General features: G+C 45.1%; 1 non-coding gene across 1 annotated transcript; it reads left to right on the top strand.

Annotated features, from left to right (window-relative positions):
- The first annotated feature begins 9,266 nt into the window (after window positions 1–9,266).
- Window positions 9,267–9,375, top strand: LOC111544033. The gene has a single exon (XR_002732015.1). It is a non-coding gene; the product is annotated as a U6 spliceosomal RNA (small nuclear RNA).
- The last annotated feature ends 6,209 nt before the right edge of the window (window positions 9,376–15,584 follow it).

The following is a 15,584-nucleotide window of genomic DNA, read 5'->3' as shown; positions in this document are numbered from 1 at the left end:
TGTGGTGGTCCACTCCTGTAGTCTCAACTACTTGGGAGCAAAACTGGAAGGAGTGCTTGAGGCCAGGAGACTGAGATCAGGATGGGCAATGCAGTGAGACCCCATTAAAAAAAGAGAGAGAGAGAGAGAAACAAGGCTTAGATGGTTCCAGAATGATGTCAAAATAAATCTCAAATCCCTTAGCGTGACAAGGCCACTGTGATGACTTCAATCCACCTTTCCAGTTTCATTTATAGCCATAGGACCATGCTAAAACACATCATTTTACTGCTTCAATACTTCTGCTCATTCTACTTCAACTTTCCTCTCTCCCCATTTATTTACTTACTTATTTATTTAATTTTCTTTTTGAGAGTCTCACCCTGTCACCCAGGCTGGAGTACAGTGGCATGATCTCCGCTCACTGCAACCTCCCCCTCCCAGGTTCAAGTGATTTTTGTGCCTCAACCTCCAAGTAGCTGGGATTACAGGCATGCGCCATCACACCTGGCTAATTTTTGTATTTTTAGTAGAGACGGGGTTTCACCATGTTGACCAGGTTGGTCTTGAACTCTTCGCTTCGTGTGATCCACCTGCCTCGGTCTCCCAAAGTACTGAGATTACAGGTGTAAGCCACTGCACCTGGCCCTCTGTCCCCATTTAAATCTTACTCATTCCTCAAGTCTCAACTCAAATGTCACATTCTCAGGGAAAATTTGCCAGACACCTCCAGTCAAAAGTAATTCTGTTTCCTTTCTGCTAATAGCACTCTTTGTATTGCACGGCAATTTTTTTTTTATTTTATTTTTTTTTTTTGTTTTTTTTGATGGAGTCTCACTCTGTAGCCCAGGCTGGAGTGCAGAGGCGTGATCTTGGCTCACTGCAAGCTCCGCCTCCCGGGTTCATGCCATTCTCCTGCCTCAGCCTCCCAAGTAGCTAGGACTACAGGCGCCCACCACCACGCCTGGCTAATTTTTTTGTATTTCTAGTAGAGATGGGGTTTCACCATGTTAGCCAGGATGGTCTCGATCTCCTGACCTTGTGATCCGCCTGCCTCAGCCTCCCAAAGTGCTGGGATTACAGGTGTGAGCCACCGCGCCTGGTCCATATGGCAATTTTATTACACTGCCTTGAGTTGTACTCAGGCCTACTATTAACTGAGTATCTATTAGATGTCAGGCAATACAGTATTGTACACGTACTAGTTTTAAACCTAGAAATCCTAGAAGATAGGCAGAATATTATCAACCCTGTTGATGGCGAAGACAAGGTTCAGGGAAGTTGAGTAATTTTGATTAAGGTCACAGAGTTAGTAGATGGTGAACCAGAATTCACATCCAAGTTTGTCTGACTTTAAAACATCTATTTTTTAGAACTGTATCATGTTATGTTATACATGTTTGTCTTCTTGACTACATGCTTGAAAGAGAAGGAATCAGATTTCATTCATTTTCGTATCTCCTTCTCTGAGTACTTAACACAATATAAGTACTTAGGTACTTAGTCCTTTGCCTGTGAATAAAGAATCTGCCATTGAAGACATGCAATGAAGGAGTATGTAAAGCAACCACTAAGGAAAGCAGGCCAAGTGGGGTGGCTCACGCCTGTAATCCCAGCACTTTGGGATGCTGAGGCGGGCAGATCACTTAAGGTCAGGAGTTTGAGACCAGCTTGGTCTAAATGGTGAAACTGTGTCTCTACTAAAAACACAAAATATTAGCCAGGTGTGGTGGTGCACACCTATAATCCCAGCTACTGGGGAGGCTGAGACAGGAGAATTGCTTGAACCTGGGAGGAGGAGGTTGCAGTGAGCCAAGATCGTGCCATTGCACTCCAGCCTGGGAGACAGAGTGAGACTCTGTCTCAAAAAAAAAAAAAAAAAAAAAGTAAAAGTAAAAAAAGAAAGCAAACTGCTCTATAGGAAACTTAGTGAAGTATACAGAAACCTCTGAACCATCACTTGTAGATTTTAATATAAAGTAACTGTAAGCCGGGCACAGTGGCTCATGCCTGTAATCCCACCACTTTGGGAGCCCGAGGTGGGTGGATCACTTGAGGTCAGGAGTTCGAGACCAGCCTGGACAACTTGGGGAAACACTGTCTCTATTAAAACTACAAAAATTAGCTGGGCATGGTGGCAGGCGCCTGTAATCCCAGCTACTCAGGTGGATGAGGCACAAGAATCGCTTGAACCCGGGAGACAGAGGTTGCAGTGAGCCGAGATTGTGCTACGGCACTATAGCCTGGGCAACAGAGTGAATCCCTGTCCCCCCAAAAAAAGTAACTGTGAAGTACTAGAGTTACTCCAGCTTTGTCTGAGAATGTATGACTGTAAACAAGCAGAAGGAGTAATGCTTGGGAAATATCCAAATATCAAAATCTTTTTCTACATTTCTCAGTCTACCTTGCAGAAACGGGAGGGGTCATGTGATTCCTTTGGCTAAAGACCTATGAATAGAAATAACTTGTGTCATTGCGTCCTTTCTAGTCAGAGCCAGTTAAGTGTGAGGTATAAATTATCTCTTCCTCCCCATCTTAAAAGCTACATGTTGAGATGTATCCCAAGAAGGTAAACTTTTGTCCCACCATCCAGACTTCAATCCTGCTTGCAAAACCTTTTTGAAAGATAGGAACAGGCCGGGCGCGGTGGCTCAAGCCTGTAATCCCAGCACTTTGGGAGGCCGAGACGGGCGGATCACAAGGTCAGGAGATCGAGACCATCCTGGCTAACACGGTGAAACCCCGTCTCTACTAAAAATACAAAAAACTAGCCGGGCGAGGTGGCGGGCGCCTGTAGTCCCAGCTACTCCGGAGGCTGAGGCAGGAGAATGGCGTAAACCCGGGAGGCGGAACTTGCAGTGAGCTGAGATCCGGCCACTGCACTCCAGCCCGGGCGACAGAGCAAGACTCCGTCTCAGAAAAAAAAAAAAAAAAAAAAAAAGATAGGAACAGCAAAAACAAAGCAAAACACACGCACCACAAGACAAATAATATATTTTGTGTTAGGCCACTGAGACTACAAGGCTTGTTACTTCAGCATAGCAATCTGAATAATACACCCTAGTACTACTTAAACGCTACTCAGTTTTATCTACTGGAGAGAAAGCACCATGTCTCTTTACAAAGCGGAGTGGAAAACAAACCATTCAAGGGCCACAAGGTGGTGCTATTTCTACAGTAATGTGATGACGTTTTTGTTAAACTTTTTCTTTTTACATAGGGTGGGGTCTTGCTATATTGCCCAGGCCAGTCTCAAATTCCGGGGCCTCCTGCCTCAGCCTCCCAAGTAGCTGAAACTACAGGTACTTTTTGAAGCAAATTAAAAGCTAGCAAAATGGAATCTTTTTTTTTTTTTTTTTTTTTTGAGACAGAATTTCGCTCTTGTTGCCCAGGCTGTAGTGTAATGGTGTGATCTTGGCTCACTGCAACCTCTGTCTCCCGGGTTCAAGTGATTCTCCTGCCTCAGCCTCCCGAGTAGCTGGGATTACAGGCATGCGCCACCACACCTGGCTAATTTTGTACTTTTAGTAGTTACGGGGTTTCTCCATGTTGGTCAGGCTAGTCTCGAACTACCGACCTCAGGTGATTTGCCTGCCTCGGCCTCCCAAAGTGCTGGGATTACAGGTGTGAGCCACTGCACCTGGACTACAGCAAAATGAGATCTTTAGTTCTCTAAGTTTTATATATGATATCATTCAAGTAGACTGTTGTTTCCAGAGAAAACCACCATGTATACAATTGCCTCTGTACAGTTCCAGAATGAACACCCTGCAGTTTCTGAAAGAGCATTTGTGGACCAATCTAGAAGGTCACTGTGATGGTTAATATTAAGTGTCAACTTGATTGGATTAAAGGCTGTGAAGTACTGTTCCTGCATGTGTCTGTGAGGGTGTTGCCAAAGGAGATTAACATTTGAGTCAGTGGACTGGAAGAGGCAGACCCACCCTCAATGTTTCACCATCTAATCACCTGCCAGGGCAGCTAGAATAAAGCAGGCAGAAGAAGGTGCTGACTTGCTGAGTCTTCCAGCCTTCATCTTTCTCCTGGGCTAGATGCTTCCTGCATTCGAACACTGGACTCTGAAGTTCTTCAGCTTTTGGACTCTTGGACTTACAACAGTGATTTGCCAGGGGCTCTCAGGCCTTTAGCCACAGACTAAAGGCTGCACTGTCAGCTTCCCTACTTTTGGAGTTTTGGGACTTGGACTGGCTGACTTGCTCCTCAGCTTGCTCATGGCCTACTGTGGGACTTCGCCAGATGGTGTGACTCAACACTCCTTAACAAACTCTCCTTCATATATACTTCTATCCTATTAGTGCTGTCCCTGTAGAGAACCCTGACTAATATAGTCACCCTGAACCAAATTAAAAAAAAAAAAACAAAACTTCCTCTTACCACACGCAGCTAATTTTTGTATTTTTAGGAGAGATGGGGTTTCACTATGTTGGCCAGGCTGGTCTCAAACTCCCGACCTCAGGTGATCTGCCTGCCTCGGCCTCCCAAAGTGCTGGGATTACAGGCATGAGCCACTGTGCCGAGAGAGGAAATTTATTTTAGCTTTGTAATATGATCACTTGAGTCCAGAATCCATCCCTCTGCTGATCCTTGCTTTCATTTCATTTTATAATAATGGGTTATTTTATGTATTCATATATAGGCCTGAGGGAAGGGGGCACATGCAGGGAGAGCTATACAGGAGGAAGGGCTCCTCTTCTAGGAAATCTAATCTGTAATTAAATAATCAGCTGAAAATGACCCAGTCTTTCTGGCTCAGTTCTGAGCCTTTCAGGATCTCCTATTGACGCGACTAATCCAGCTCAGGTGCTCCTCTTTGGTGCTATAAGAGCACCATACTGAAATAGTCATTTATTCATGATTCTACTGGACTATAAGCTTCTGGAGAACATGGACCATAAAATGCAATAGAGCACAGTGGTTAGGCCACAGGCTTTGAAGTCAGACAGACCTGGCACCTCGTGTGGGCTTTGCAACCTCACAGACCTTTTCCTCAGGTAAGTTACCTAGCCAATCTCATCTTCAGTTTCTACATCTGTGAAACAAGGATATTATCTCATTCATGGGTTGATCATGAGGATTTTAAAAAAAGGACATAGTGTATTACTCGGCACATAATAATACCCCATAAATAATAACTGTTATTAGTGAAATGAGGCATCTTAGAATTCTGAGTACTTGCCATATAGAAGGTACTGAAAAACTATTTGGTAAATAAATGAAAAAATGAAGTAAACCCACAGAATGTTCTTTTTCATGTACAGTTTTGTTTTTTAATCATTTTAGATGCTAAAGTTGTAAATTGGCAATGGTTTTTTTTTTTTTTTTTTATGAGACACAACACAGTCTCACTCTGTAGCTCTGTAGCCAGGCTGGAGTGTAGTGGCTCAGTCAGGGCTCACTGCAACCTCGGCCTCCCAGGCTAAAGCGATTCTCCTGCCTCAGCCTCCCGAGTAGCTGAGATTACAGGTATCTGGCACCACGCCTGGCTAATGTTTATATTTTTTTAGTAGAGATGGGGTTTCTCCATTTTGGCCAGGCTGGTCTCGAACTCCTGACCTCAAGTGATCCACTCACCTTGGCTTCCCAAAGTGCTGGGATTACAGGTGTGAGCCACCGCGCCCAGCTGGCAACTTGTTGTTTTAAATACTTCATTAAAGGGGAATAATCATTAATCTAACCAGAGAAATAAAGTTAATAAACATTAATTACAGTCAAACTTAGTTATGTTTTATGGAAAAATATTAATTATCCTATCCCATGGTAAATTCTCAAGCACAGTTATTCCTTTTTGTTTTTTGAGCTGTAGTCTCACTTTGTTGTCCAGGCTGCAGGGCAGTGGCACGATTTCAGCTCACCGCAACCTCCACCTCCCAGGTTCAAGGGATTCTCCTGCTTCAGCCTCTGGAGTAGCTAGGATTACCAGCGTGTGCCACCATGCCTGGCTAATTTTGTATTTTTAGTAGAGATGGGGTTTCTCCATGTTGACCATGCTGGTCTCGAATTCCTGACTTCAGGTGATCCTCCCGCCTCACCCTCTCAAAGTGCTGGGATTACAAGCATGAGCCACAGAGCCCGGCCAAGCAGTTATGCTACTGAAACCTGTTACAGACGAAGTTCTCCAGAGCATTTGACTCTAGATACCATGAATCCATCTAAAAACAAGAAATCTACCTAAAGACAGTACTCAAGGCTGGGTATAGTGGCTCATGCCTGCGATCCTAGCACTTTGGGGGACTAAGGCAGGTGGATCACTTGAGGCCAGGAGTTCGAGACCAGCCTGGCCAATATGGCAAAACCCCATCTCTCCTAAAAATACAAAAATTTGACAGGTATGATGGTGTTCATCTGTAATCCCAGCTACTTGGGAGGCTGAGGCATGAGAATTGCTTGAACCTAGAAGGCAGAGGTTGCAGTGAGCTGAGATTGCACCACTGCACTCCAGCCAGGGTGACAAAGCAAGACTGAGTTTAAAAAAAATAAGAATAAAAGGCAGTATGCACCAGGTGCGGTGGCTCACGCCTGCAATCCCAGCACTTTGGGAGGTCAAGGCGGGCGGATCACAAGGTCAGGAGATCGAGACCATCCTGGCAAACACGGTGAAACCCCGTCTGTACTAAAAAAAATACAAGAAATTAGCTGGGCGTGGCGGCAGTCACCTGTAGTCCCAGCTACTTGGAAGGCTGAGGCAGGAGAATGGCGTGAACCCAGGAGGCGGAGCTTGCAGTGAACCGAGATCGCGCCACTGCACTCCAGCCTGGGCAACAGAGTGAGACTCTGTCTCAATACATAAATAAATAAATAAACAAATAAATAAATAAATAAATAAAAGGCAGTATGCACAAAGTGTTCTGGTCAGCCGTCTGTCCAGATTCACCTTATGTATCCTAGAGATAAGCCTTGTTATTCCTTTCAGCATTGTCCTTGTACTCTTTTTTTTTTTTAATTTTTTTTTTTGAGACAGAGTCTTGCTCTGTCGCCCAGGCTGGAGTGCAGTGGCCGGATTTCGGCTCACTGAAAGCTCTGCCTCCCAGGTTCACGCCATTCTCCTGCCTCAGCCTCCCGAGCAGCTGGGACTACAGGCGCCTGCCACCTCGCCCAGCTAATTTTTTTGTATTTTTTAGTAGAGATGGAGTTTCACCGTGTTAGCCAGGATGGTCTTGATCTCCTGATCTCGTGATCTGCCTGTCTCGGCCTCCCAAAGTGCTGGGATTACAGGCGTGAGCCACCGTGCCTGGCCTTGTCCTTGTACTCTTAAAAAAGAAAAAAAAAAAAGTGAAAGGTAAAGCACAAATGGGAAAAAATATTTGCAACATGGGAAACTGACAACGGATTATTATGGGTTAATAATCTGGAGTAATATCTAGAGTATACAAAGCATGCCTACAGCCTGATAAAGAACAATGAGCAAAAGACACAAACAAGCATTTCACAGAAAAGAAACACAAATGGCTAGCAAACTCATAAAAATATTTTTCAACCTCATTACAAATCAGGGTAATGCTAATTAAAACCATGAAAATAAGATACCATTCGAAACCACCATATTACAAAAATAAATAAGTCAGGGCCAGTTGCAGTGGCTCATGCCTGTTATCCCAGCACTTTGGGAGGCCGAGGCAGGTGGATCACCTGAGGTCACAAGTTCAAGACTAGCCTGACCAACATGGAGAAACCCCGTCTCTACTAAAAATACAAAATTAGCCAGGCATGGTGGCGCATGGCTGTAATCCCAGGTACTTGGGAGGCTGAGGCAGGAGAATCGCTTGAACCCGGGAGGCGGAGTTTGCAGTGAGACAAGATCAAGCCATTGCACTCCAGCCTGGGCAACAAGAGTGAAACCCCGTCTTAAAAAATAATAAACATATAAATCAATCAATCAATCAATCAATCAGACAATAGCAAAGGTTTTTTTTTTTTTTTTTTTGAGACAGAGTCTCGCTCTGTTGCCCAGGCTGGAGTGCAGTGGCCGGATCTCAGCTCACTGCAAGCTCTGCCTCCCGGGTTCACGCCATTCTCCTGCCTCAGCCTCCTGAGTAGCTGGGACTACAGGTGCCCGCCACCTCGCCCGGCTAGTTTTTTGTATTTTTTAGTAGAGACGGGGTTTCACCGTGTTAGCCAGGATGGTCTTGATCTCCTGACCTCGTGATCCACCCGTCTCGGCCTCCCAAAGTGCTGGGATTACAGGCTTGAGCCACCGCGCCCGGCCTCATTTTTCTTCTATACCTGAGAGTGAAAGTGCAGGTCATATGGTAACTCCATGTTTTACGTTTTGAGGAACTGCTGGACTTTTCCAAAGTGGCTTCACTATTTTAAAATTCCAACAGCAACGTATAAGAATACCAGTTTGGGGCCAGGCACAGTGGCTCACGCCTGTAATCCCAGCACTTTGGGAGGCCGAGGCGGGCGGATTGCCTGAGCTCACGAATTCGAAACCAGCCGAGGCAACACAGTGAAACCCCGTCTCTACTAAAGTACAAAAAATTAGCTGGGCGTAGCATCGTGCACCTGTAATCCCAGCTACTCAGGAGGCTGAGGCAGGAGAATTGCTTGAACCTGAGAGGCAGAAGTTGCAGTGAGGCAAGATTGTGCCACTGCACTCCAGCCCGGGTGACAGAGCGAGACTCTGTCTCAAAAAAAAAAAAAAAAAAAAAAAAAAAGGACCAGATGCAGTGGCTCACACCTGTAATCCCAGCACTTTGGGAGGCCAAGGCAGGTGGATCACGAGGTCAGGAGTTCAAGACCAGCCTGGCCAACATGGTGAACCCTTGTCTCTACTCAAAATACAAAATTGTCAGGCGTGGTGGCTCATGCCTGTAATCCCGGCACTTTGGGAGGCTAAGGCAGGCAGATCACGAGGTTGGGAGATTGAGACCAACCTGGCTAACACGATGAAACCCTGTCTCTACTAAAAATACAAAAAACTAGACAAGTGTGATGGCGGGCACCTGTAGTCCCAGCTACTCGGGAGGCTGAGGCAAGAGAATGGAGTGAACCCGGGAGGCAGAGCTTACAGTGAGCTGAGATCGCACCACTGCACTCCAGCCTGGGCAAAAGCGAGACTCTGTCTCAAACAAAAACAAAAATAGAAAACAAAACAAAATTAGCTAGGCATGGTGGCACACACCTGTAATCCCAGCTACTTGGGAGGCTGAGGCAAGAGAATGGCTGGAACCCGGGAGGCAGAGATTGTGATGAGCCAAGATCGTACCACTGCACTCCAGCCTGGGTGATCGAGGGGGATTCCATCTCAAAAAGAAAAAGAAAAAACAGTTTTCTGCTCGCTTCAGCAGTACATATACTAAAATTGGAACCATACGGAGATTAGCATGGTCCCTGTGCAAGGATGACGTGGAAATTCATGAAGTGGCCCATACTTTTACTGGATAAAGAAAATGTTATACATATACACCATGGAATATTATGCAACCATAAAAAGGAATGAGATCATGTCTTTTGGAGTGACATGCATGAAGCTAGAAGCCATTATCCTCAGCAAACTAACACAGGAACAGAAAACCAAACACCGTATGTTCTCACTTATAAGTGGGAGCTGAACAATGAGAAAACATGAACACAGGGAGGGGAACAACACACACTGGGGCCTGTCGTTGGGGGGTATCGGGAGGGAGAGCATTAGGAAAAATAGCTAATGCATGCTGAGATTAATACCTAGGTGATGGATTGATAGGTGCAGCAAACCACTATGGCACACCTGTGTAACAAACCTGCACATCCTACACATACCCCAAAACTAAAAATTAAAATTAAATAACCACAGATCATCAATACTTGTACTTTCTCTTTTTTTGAGACTGAGTTCTGTGTCGCCTGGGCTGGAGTGCAGTGGTGCGATCTTGGCTCACTGCAACCTGTGCCTCCCAGATTCAAGTAATTCTCCTGCCTCAGCCTCCCAACTAGCTGGGATTATAGGCGTGTGCCACCACATCCAGCTAATTTTGTATTTTTAGTAAAGACGGGGTTTTGCCGTGTTGACCAGGCTGCTCTCAAATTCCTGACCTCGGGTGATCCACTTGCCTCAGCTTCCCAAAGTGCTGGGATTACAGGCGTGAGCCACCATACCAGGCTAATACTTGTATTTTCTATGAGTAAAAATAAATGAGTTCTTTGAACCTCAAAACAAAACAAAAAAAAGAGAGAATCCCAGTTTTTCCAGATCCTGTCCAACACATACATTGTCAGTTCTTTTGATTTTAGCCATCCTAGTGGATGTGAAGTGGTATCTTATTGTGGTTTTTATTTGCGTTTTCTAGATGACTGATACTGTTGAGCATCTTCTCATGTGCTTATTGGCCATTTATATAACTTTTATGCTTTGGAGAAATGCCTACTCAAATCTTTTGCCTTTTTTTTTTTTTTAATTTGAGGCAGAGTCTCACTCTGTTGCCCCGGCTGGAGTGCAGTGGTGCAGTCACAGCTCACTGCAGCCTCAGCCCAGACCCAGGTGATCCTCCCACCTCAGCCTCCTAAATAACTGGGTCCACAGTGGCACGCTACCACACCTGGCTGATTTTTTAGATTTTTCTGTAGAGAGCAGGTCTTATTATGTTACCCAGGCTGGTCTCAAACTCTGGACATAAGCGATCCTTCTGCCTCAAGCCTCAAAAAAGTGCTGGGATTGCAGGTGTAAGCCACTGCACCTGGCTCTTTTGCCCCTTTGTATTTTGTTTTATTTATTTATTTATTTATTTATTTATTTATTTATTTATTTATTTATTTATTTATTTATTTATTTATTTTGAGACAGTTCGCTCTGTTGCCAGGCTGGATTGCAATGGCGTGATCTCAGCTCACCGCAACCTCCACTCCTGGGCTCAAGCGATTCTCCTGCCTCAGCCTGCGGAGTGGCTGGGACTACAGGCATACACCACCATGCCTGGCTAATTTTGTATTTTTAGTAGAGAAGGGTTTTCACTATGTTGGCCAGGCTGGTCTCAAACTCCTCACCTCTGGTGATCTGCCCACCTCGGCCTCCCAAACTGCTGGGATTACAGATGTGAGCCACCCCGCCAGGCCCCCCATTTTTAAACTGAGTCGCTTTTTTATTAAGTTGTAGGTGTTCTTTATATATTATGGAGATAAGTTCTATGTGATTTGCAAATATTTTCTCCCATTCTGTGGGTTGTCTTCCACTTACTTGATGGTATCCTTTGAAGTACAAGTGTCTGATTTGGATAAAATTCAGTTATCTATTTTTAGTTTTTTGTTTGTTTGTTTGTTTGTTTTTGAGGCAGAGTCTCGTTCTGTCGCCGGGCTGGAGTACAGTGGCACGATCTTGGCTCACTGCACGCTCCACCTCCTGGGTTCACGCCATCCTCCTGCCTCAGCCTCCCAAGTAGCTGGGATTACAGGTGCCCGCCACCACGCCTGGCTAATTTTTTGTATTTTTAGTAGAAACGGGGTTTCACCATCTTGGCCAGGCTGATCTTGAACTCCTGACCTCGAGATCCACCTGCCTCGGCCTCCCAAAGTGCTGGGATTACAGGGGTGAGCCACCACGCCTGGCTGCTTATAGGTATTTTAAAAGATTTTGAAATGTGATTTAGTCTAGGTTGCCTGCTTTAGGTTGAGACTTTTGAGATTTCTTTCCCTCCTTACCCACCTATCTGCAACTTTGTTTTTGTTTTGTTTTTTGTTTTTGTGGAGGTAGGATCTCACTCCATTGCCCAGGCTGGAGTGCACTGGTCACTGCAGCCTTGAACTCCTGGGCTCGAGTGATCCTCCCTCCTTAGCCTCCCAAGTAGCTGAGACTACAGGCACAGACCACCATGCCTGGCAAATTAAAAAAAAAAATTTTAGAGATGCAGTCTGGCCATGTTGCCCAGGCTGATCTCCAACTCCTGGCCTCAAATGGTTTTTTCTGGCCTGGGCTTCCCAAAGTGCTAGAATTACAGATGTGTGCCACTGTACCTGGTCCTTCCCCTTCTTCTTAAAGTATCTTGTTATTCCTATATAGAAGGTATATCCTTTTTTTTTTTTTTTTTTTTTTTTTTTTTTTTTTTTTACTTGAAAACTAGGGAGGGCCGGGCATATTGGCTCACACCTGCAATCCTAGCAGTTTGGGAAGCCAAGGCAGGACATCACTTGAGGCCAGGAGTTAGAGACCAGACTGGACAACATAGCCAGACCCCATCTCTATAAAAATAAAATATAGCCACCAGGTGGCTGCACATGCCTGTAGTCCCAGCTGCTCAGGAGACTGAGGCAGGAGGATTGTTTGAGCCTAGGAGTTGGAGGGTGCAGTGAGCTATGATCTCCACTGCACTCCAGCCTGGGCAACAGACAGAGACCCTATCTCACAAAATAATAAAGTAGTGAGGAAATACTGAAGAATTTTAACCAGGGCTTCAGTGGAGAAAATGTTTAAGTCTGGATGCTGGTAGATCATTTGTTTTAATTTGGGTGCAAGATGATAGTGTCCTACAATGGAAGCTGATTACACTTTCTGACCACTGTTCCCCATAGTGTCTGTAACATAGGCAGAGTAATAGTCATGGTGTCCACAGGCACACCTGTGGAAAGAAGTGCATCTGGACCACGTCACACACTCCTTCCTCTCCAGTACCCAGCCTGCTTCATAGTCCACAGCTCTTCCAGTAGTGGTTGGGCCGGGGAGCATTGAGAGGATCTGGGGAGCACAGTGGGGCAGGTCAAATACTATTGGAGTGACATTGCACTCTAGAAAAGGAGCCCTGAAATACCACAAGTAAAAAGGCAGGCAGGCCAGTAGAGACCATCCCAGTCTTATTCACCACTGTAGACTCTGTATAGTGTGGGCACGTGGAAGCATGTCATACGTTTCTTGAATGACTGAATTTAGAAGTGCTTTGGCGACTTCATTAAGTAGTATGGCTGGGCATGGTGGCTCACGCTTGTAATTCCAATATTTTGGGAGGCCGAGGTGGAAGGATCACTTGAGCCCAGGAAAGACCAGTTCTGGAAACATAGCAAGACCCTGTCTCTACAAAATAAAAAAGCCAGGTACTGTGGCTTATACCTGTAATCCCAACTACCTGGGAGGCTGAAGTGGAAGGATCACTTGAATATGGGAGGTTGAGGCTGTGATTGTGTCACTGTACTCCAGCCTACGTGGCAGAGCAAGACCCTGTCTCAAGAAAAATAAAAAATAACAAACTTGAGGCAGAGCATGGTGGCTCACACTTGTAATCCTGGCATTTGGGAGGTTGAGGCAGGAAGATTACTTGAGCCCAGGAGTTCAAGACCAGCCTGGGCACCATAGGAAGGCTTATCTCTACCAATAAAATAATTTATTTTTTTAATTAACCAGGCAATGGACATGTATACTCCCAGCTGCTTGGAAGGCTGAGGCAGGAGGATCACATGTGCCCACGAGTTCAAGGCTGCATGAGCTGTGATCTTGCCATAGCCTGGGCAACAGAGTAGACCTTGAAAAAAAAAAGAAGGAGAGAGAGAGAAAGCAAGCAAGCGAGTAAGTTAAAGGAAATAAAATTTAAAGGAATTTATATGAGTCTATCTCTCTCTCTCTTTTTTTTAGACAATATCTCACTGTATCACCCAGGCGGGAGTGCAGTGGTGCGATCATAGCTCCCTGCAGCCTTGAACACTGGGCTCAAATGATCCTTTCGCCTCAGCCTCCTATGTAGCTAGCACTACAGGCATGTGCCACCATGCCAGGTTTTTGGTTTTTTTGTTTGTTTGTTTGTTTGTTTGTTTTTGGAGATGGTCTCACTGTGTCATCTAAGCTGATCTCAACCTCCTGGGCTCAAGCAGTCTTCCCACCTCAGCCTCCAAAAGTGCTGATATTACTGGCATGAGCCACCATATCCAGCCTATGTGATTCTCCTGACTGTAAGTTCCTTGACTATAAGATCAGGGACTATAACAGTTTGTTCACCATTATATTCACGGGGCCTGGCACATAGTAGGTGCTCACTAACTATTCAGTTAAATGGGTGCAACTCTGTTGTTGCTTTAAAGATTTTGGTTGCGGGCCGGGCGCGGTGGTTCAAGCCTGTAATCCCAGCACTTTGGGAGGCCGAGATGGGCAGATCACGAGGTCAGGAGATCGAGACCATCCTGGCTAACATGGTGAAACCCCGTCTCTACTAAAAAATACAAAAAACGGGCCGGGCGCGGTGGCTCAAGCCTGTAATCCCAGCACTTTGGGAGGCCGAGACGGGCGGATCACGTGGTCAGGATATCCAGACCATCCTGGCTAACATGGTGAAACCCCGTCTCTACTAAAAAATAGAAAAATCTAGCCGGGCGAGGTGGCGGGCGCCTGTAGTCCCAGCTACTCGGGAGGCTGAGGCAGGAGAATGGCGTAAACCCGGGAGGCGGATCTTGCAGTGAGCTGAGATCCGGCCACTGCACTCCAGCCCGGGCGACAGAGCGAGACTCCGTCTCAAAAAAAAGAAAAAAAAAGATTTTGGTTGCAAGAAAAGTGAAAATGAAGCCAAAATCAACTAATTAATTACATAGATTAATTAAGTTATTCTATAACTACTGGATATTGAGAGTTACATTTAAGTATTTTAAATCTCTTTTAGCTCCAAAAGATTCAGGCTTTTTGAGTATTTTCAGCATGCAAAATAATTCATATAATACACATGGTATAAAAATAGTAAAACAAATACTCATGTATCCATTATCCAGTGTTAGTAATAGCTTATTATCAGTTTCCTTATGTGCCTGCCCCAATCTTTTTCCTTTCTCCCTAAGAGTAGCCATTATATGTTGTTCGTATCATTCTCTTGCCTTTTTGTTTCAGTTTTCCTATATATATCCCCCAAATAATCAATGAATTTTTTTGGTTTTTTATTTTACATGTCATATTATGCTAGATGGAATAGTGTTCACTCAGTATTCGTTTTTGGGATCCATATTGATGCATGTAAAGGTAATTTGTTCTTTTTATTGCTTTCCAGCATTCAATTCTATTACTGTATCTATCCAATGTTCTGTCAATGGACATACGGCTATTTTTTTTTTACAGTCTTTTTATAATTTACACTCTGCTAATATGAACGTCCTTATTTATATTTCCCAGTGTACATGTAGAAGTGTTTTTCTTTTTCTCATTTTTTAATTTTTGGTAGAGACAGGGTTTCACCATGTTGGCCAGGCTGGTCTCAAAATCCTGACCTCAGGAGATCCACCCGCCACAGCCTGGCTTGTGCATTTTCAACTTTGTAACGATAGTGCCAAATTCGTTTTCCAAGGTATTTGTATTTATAGTCCCATTGACAGTGTATGAAAGTTCCCGATGTTCCACAGCCTCTTTAACATTTGCTATTGTTGGCCGGGCGCGGTGGCTCAAGCCTGTAATCCCAGCACTTTGGGAGGCCGAGACGGGCGGATCACGAGGTCAGGAGATCAAGACCATCCTGGCTAACACGGTGAAACCCCGTCTCTACTAAAAATACAAAAAACTAGCCGGGCGAGGTGGCGGGCGCCTGTAGTCCCAGCTACTCCGGAGGCTGAGGCAGGAGAATGGCGTAAACCCGGGAGGCGGAGCTTGCAGTGAGCTGAGATCCGGCAACAGCACTCCAGCCCGGGCGACAGAGCAAGACTCCGTCTCAAAAAAA

Source organism: Piliocolobus tephrosceles, chromosome 1 (genome assembly GCF_002776525.5).
Source record: "Piliocolobus tephrosceles isolate RC106 chromosome 1, ASM277652v3, whole genome shotgun sequence".
Lineage (NCBI taxonomy): Eukaryota > Metazoa > Chordata > Mammalia > Primates > Cercopithecidae > Piliocolobus > Piliocolobus tephrosceles.
The sequence above is the reverse complement of the archived record's forward strand: the minus strand, read 5'-3'. Positions and strand labels throughout refer to the sequence as shown.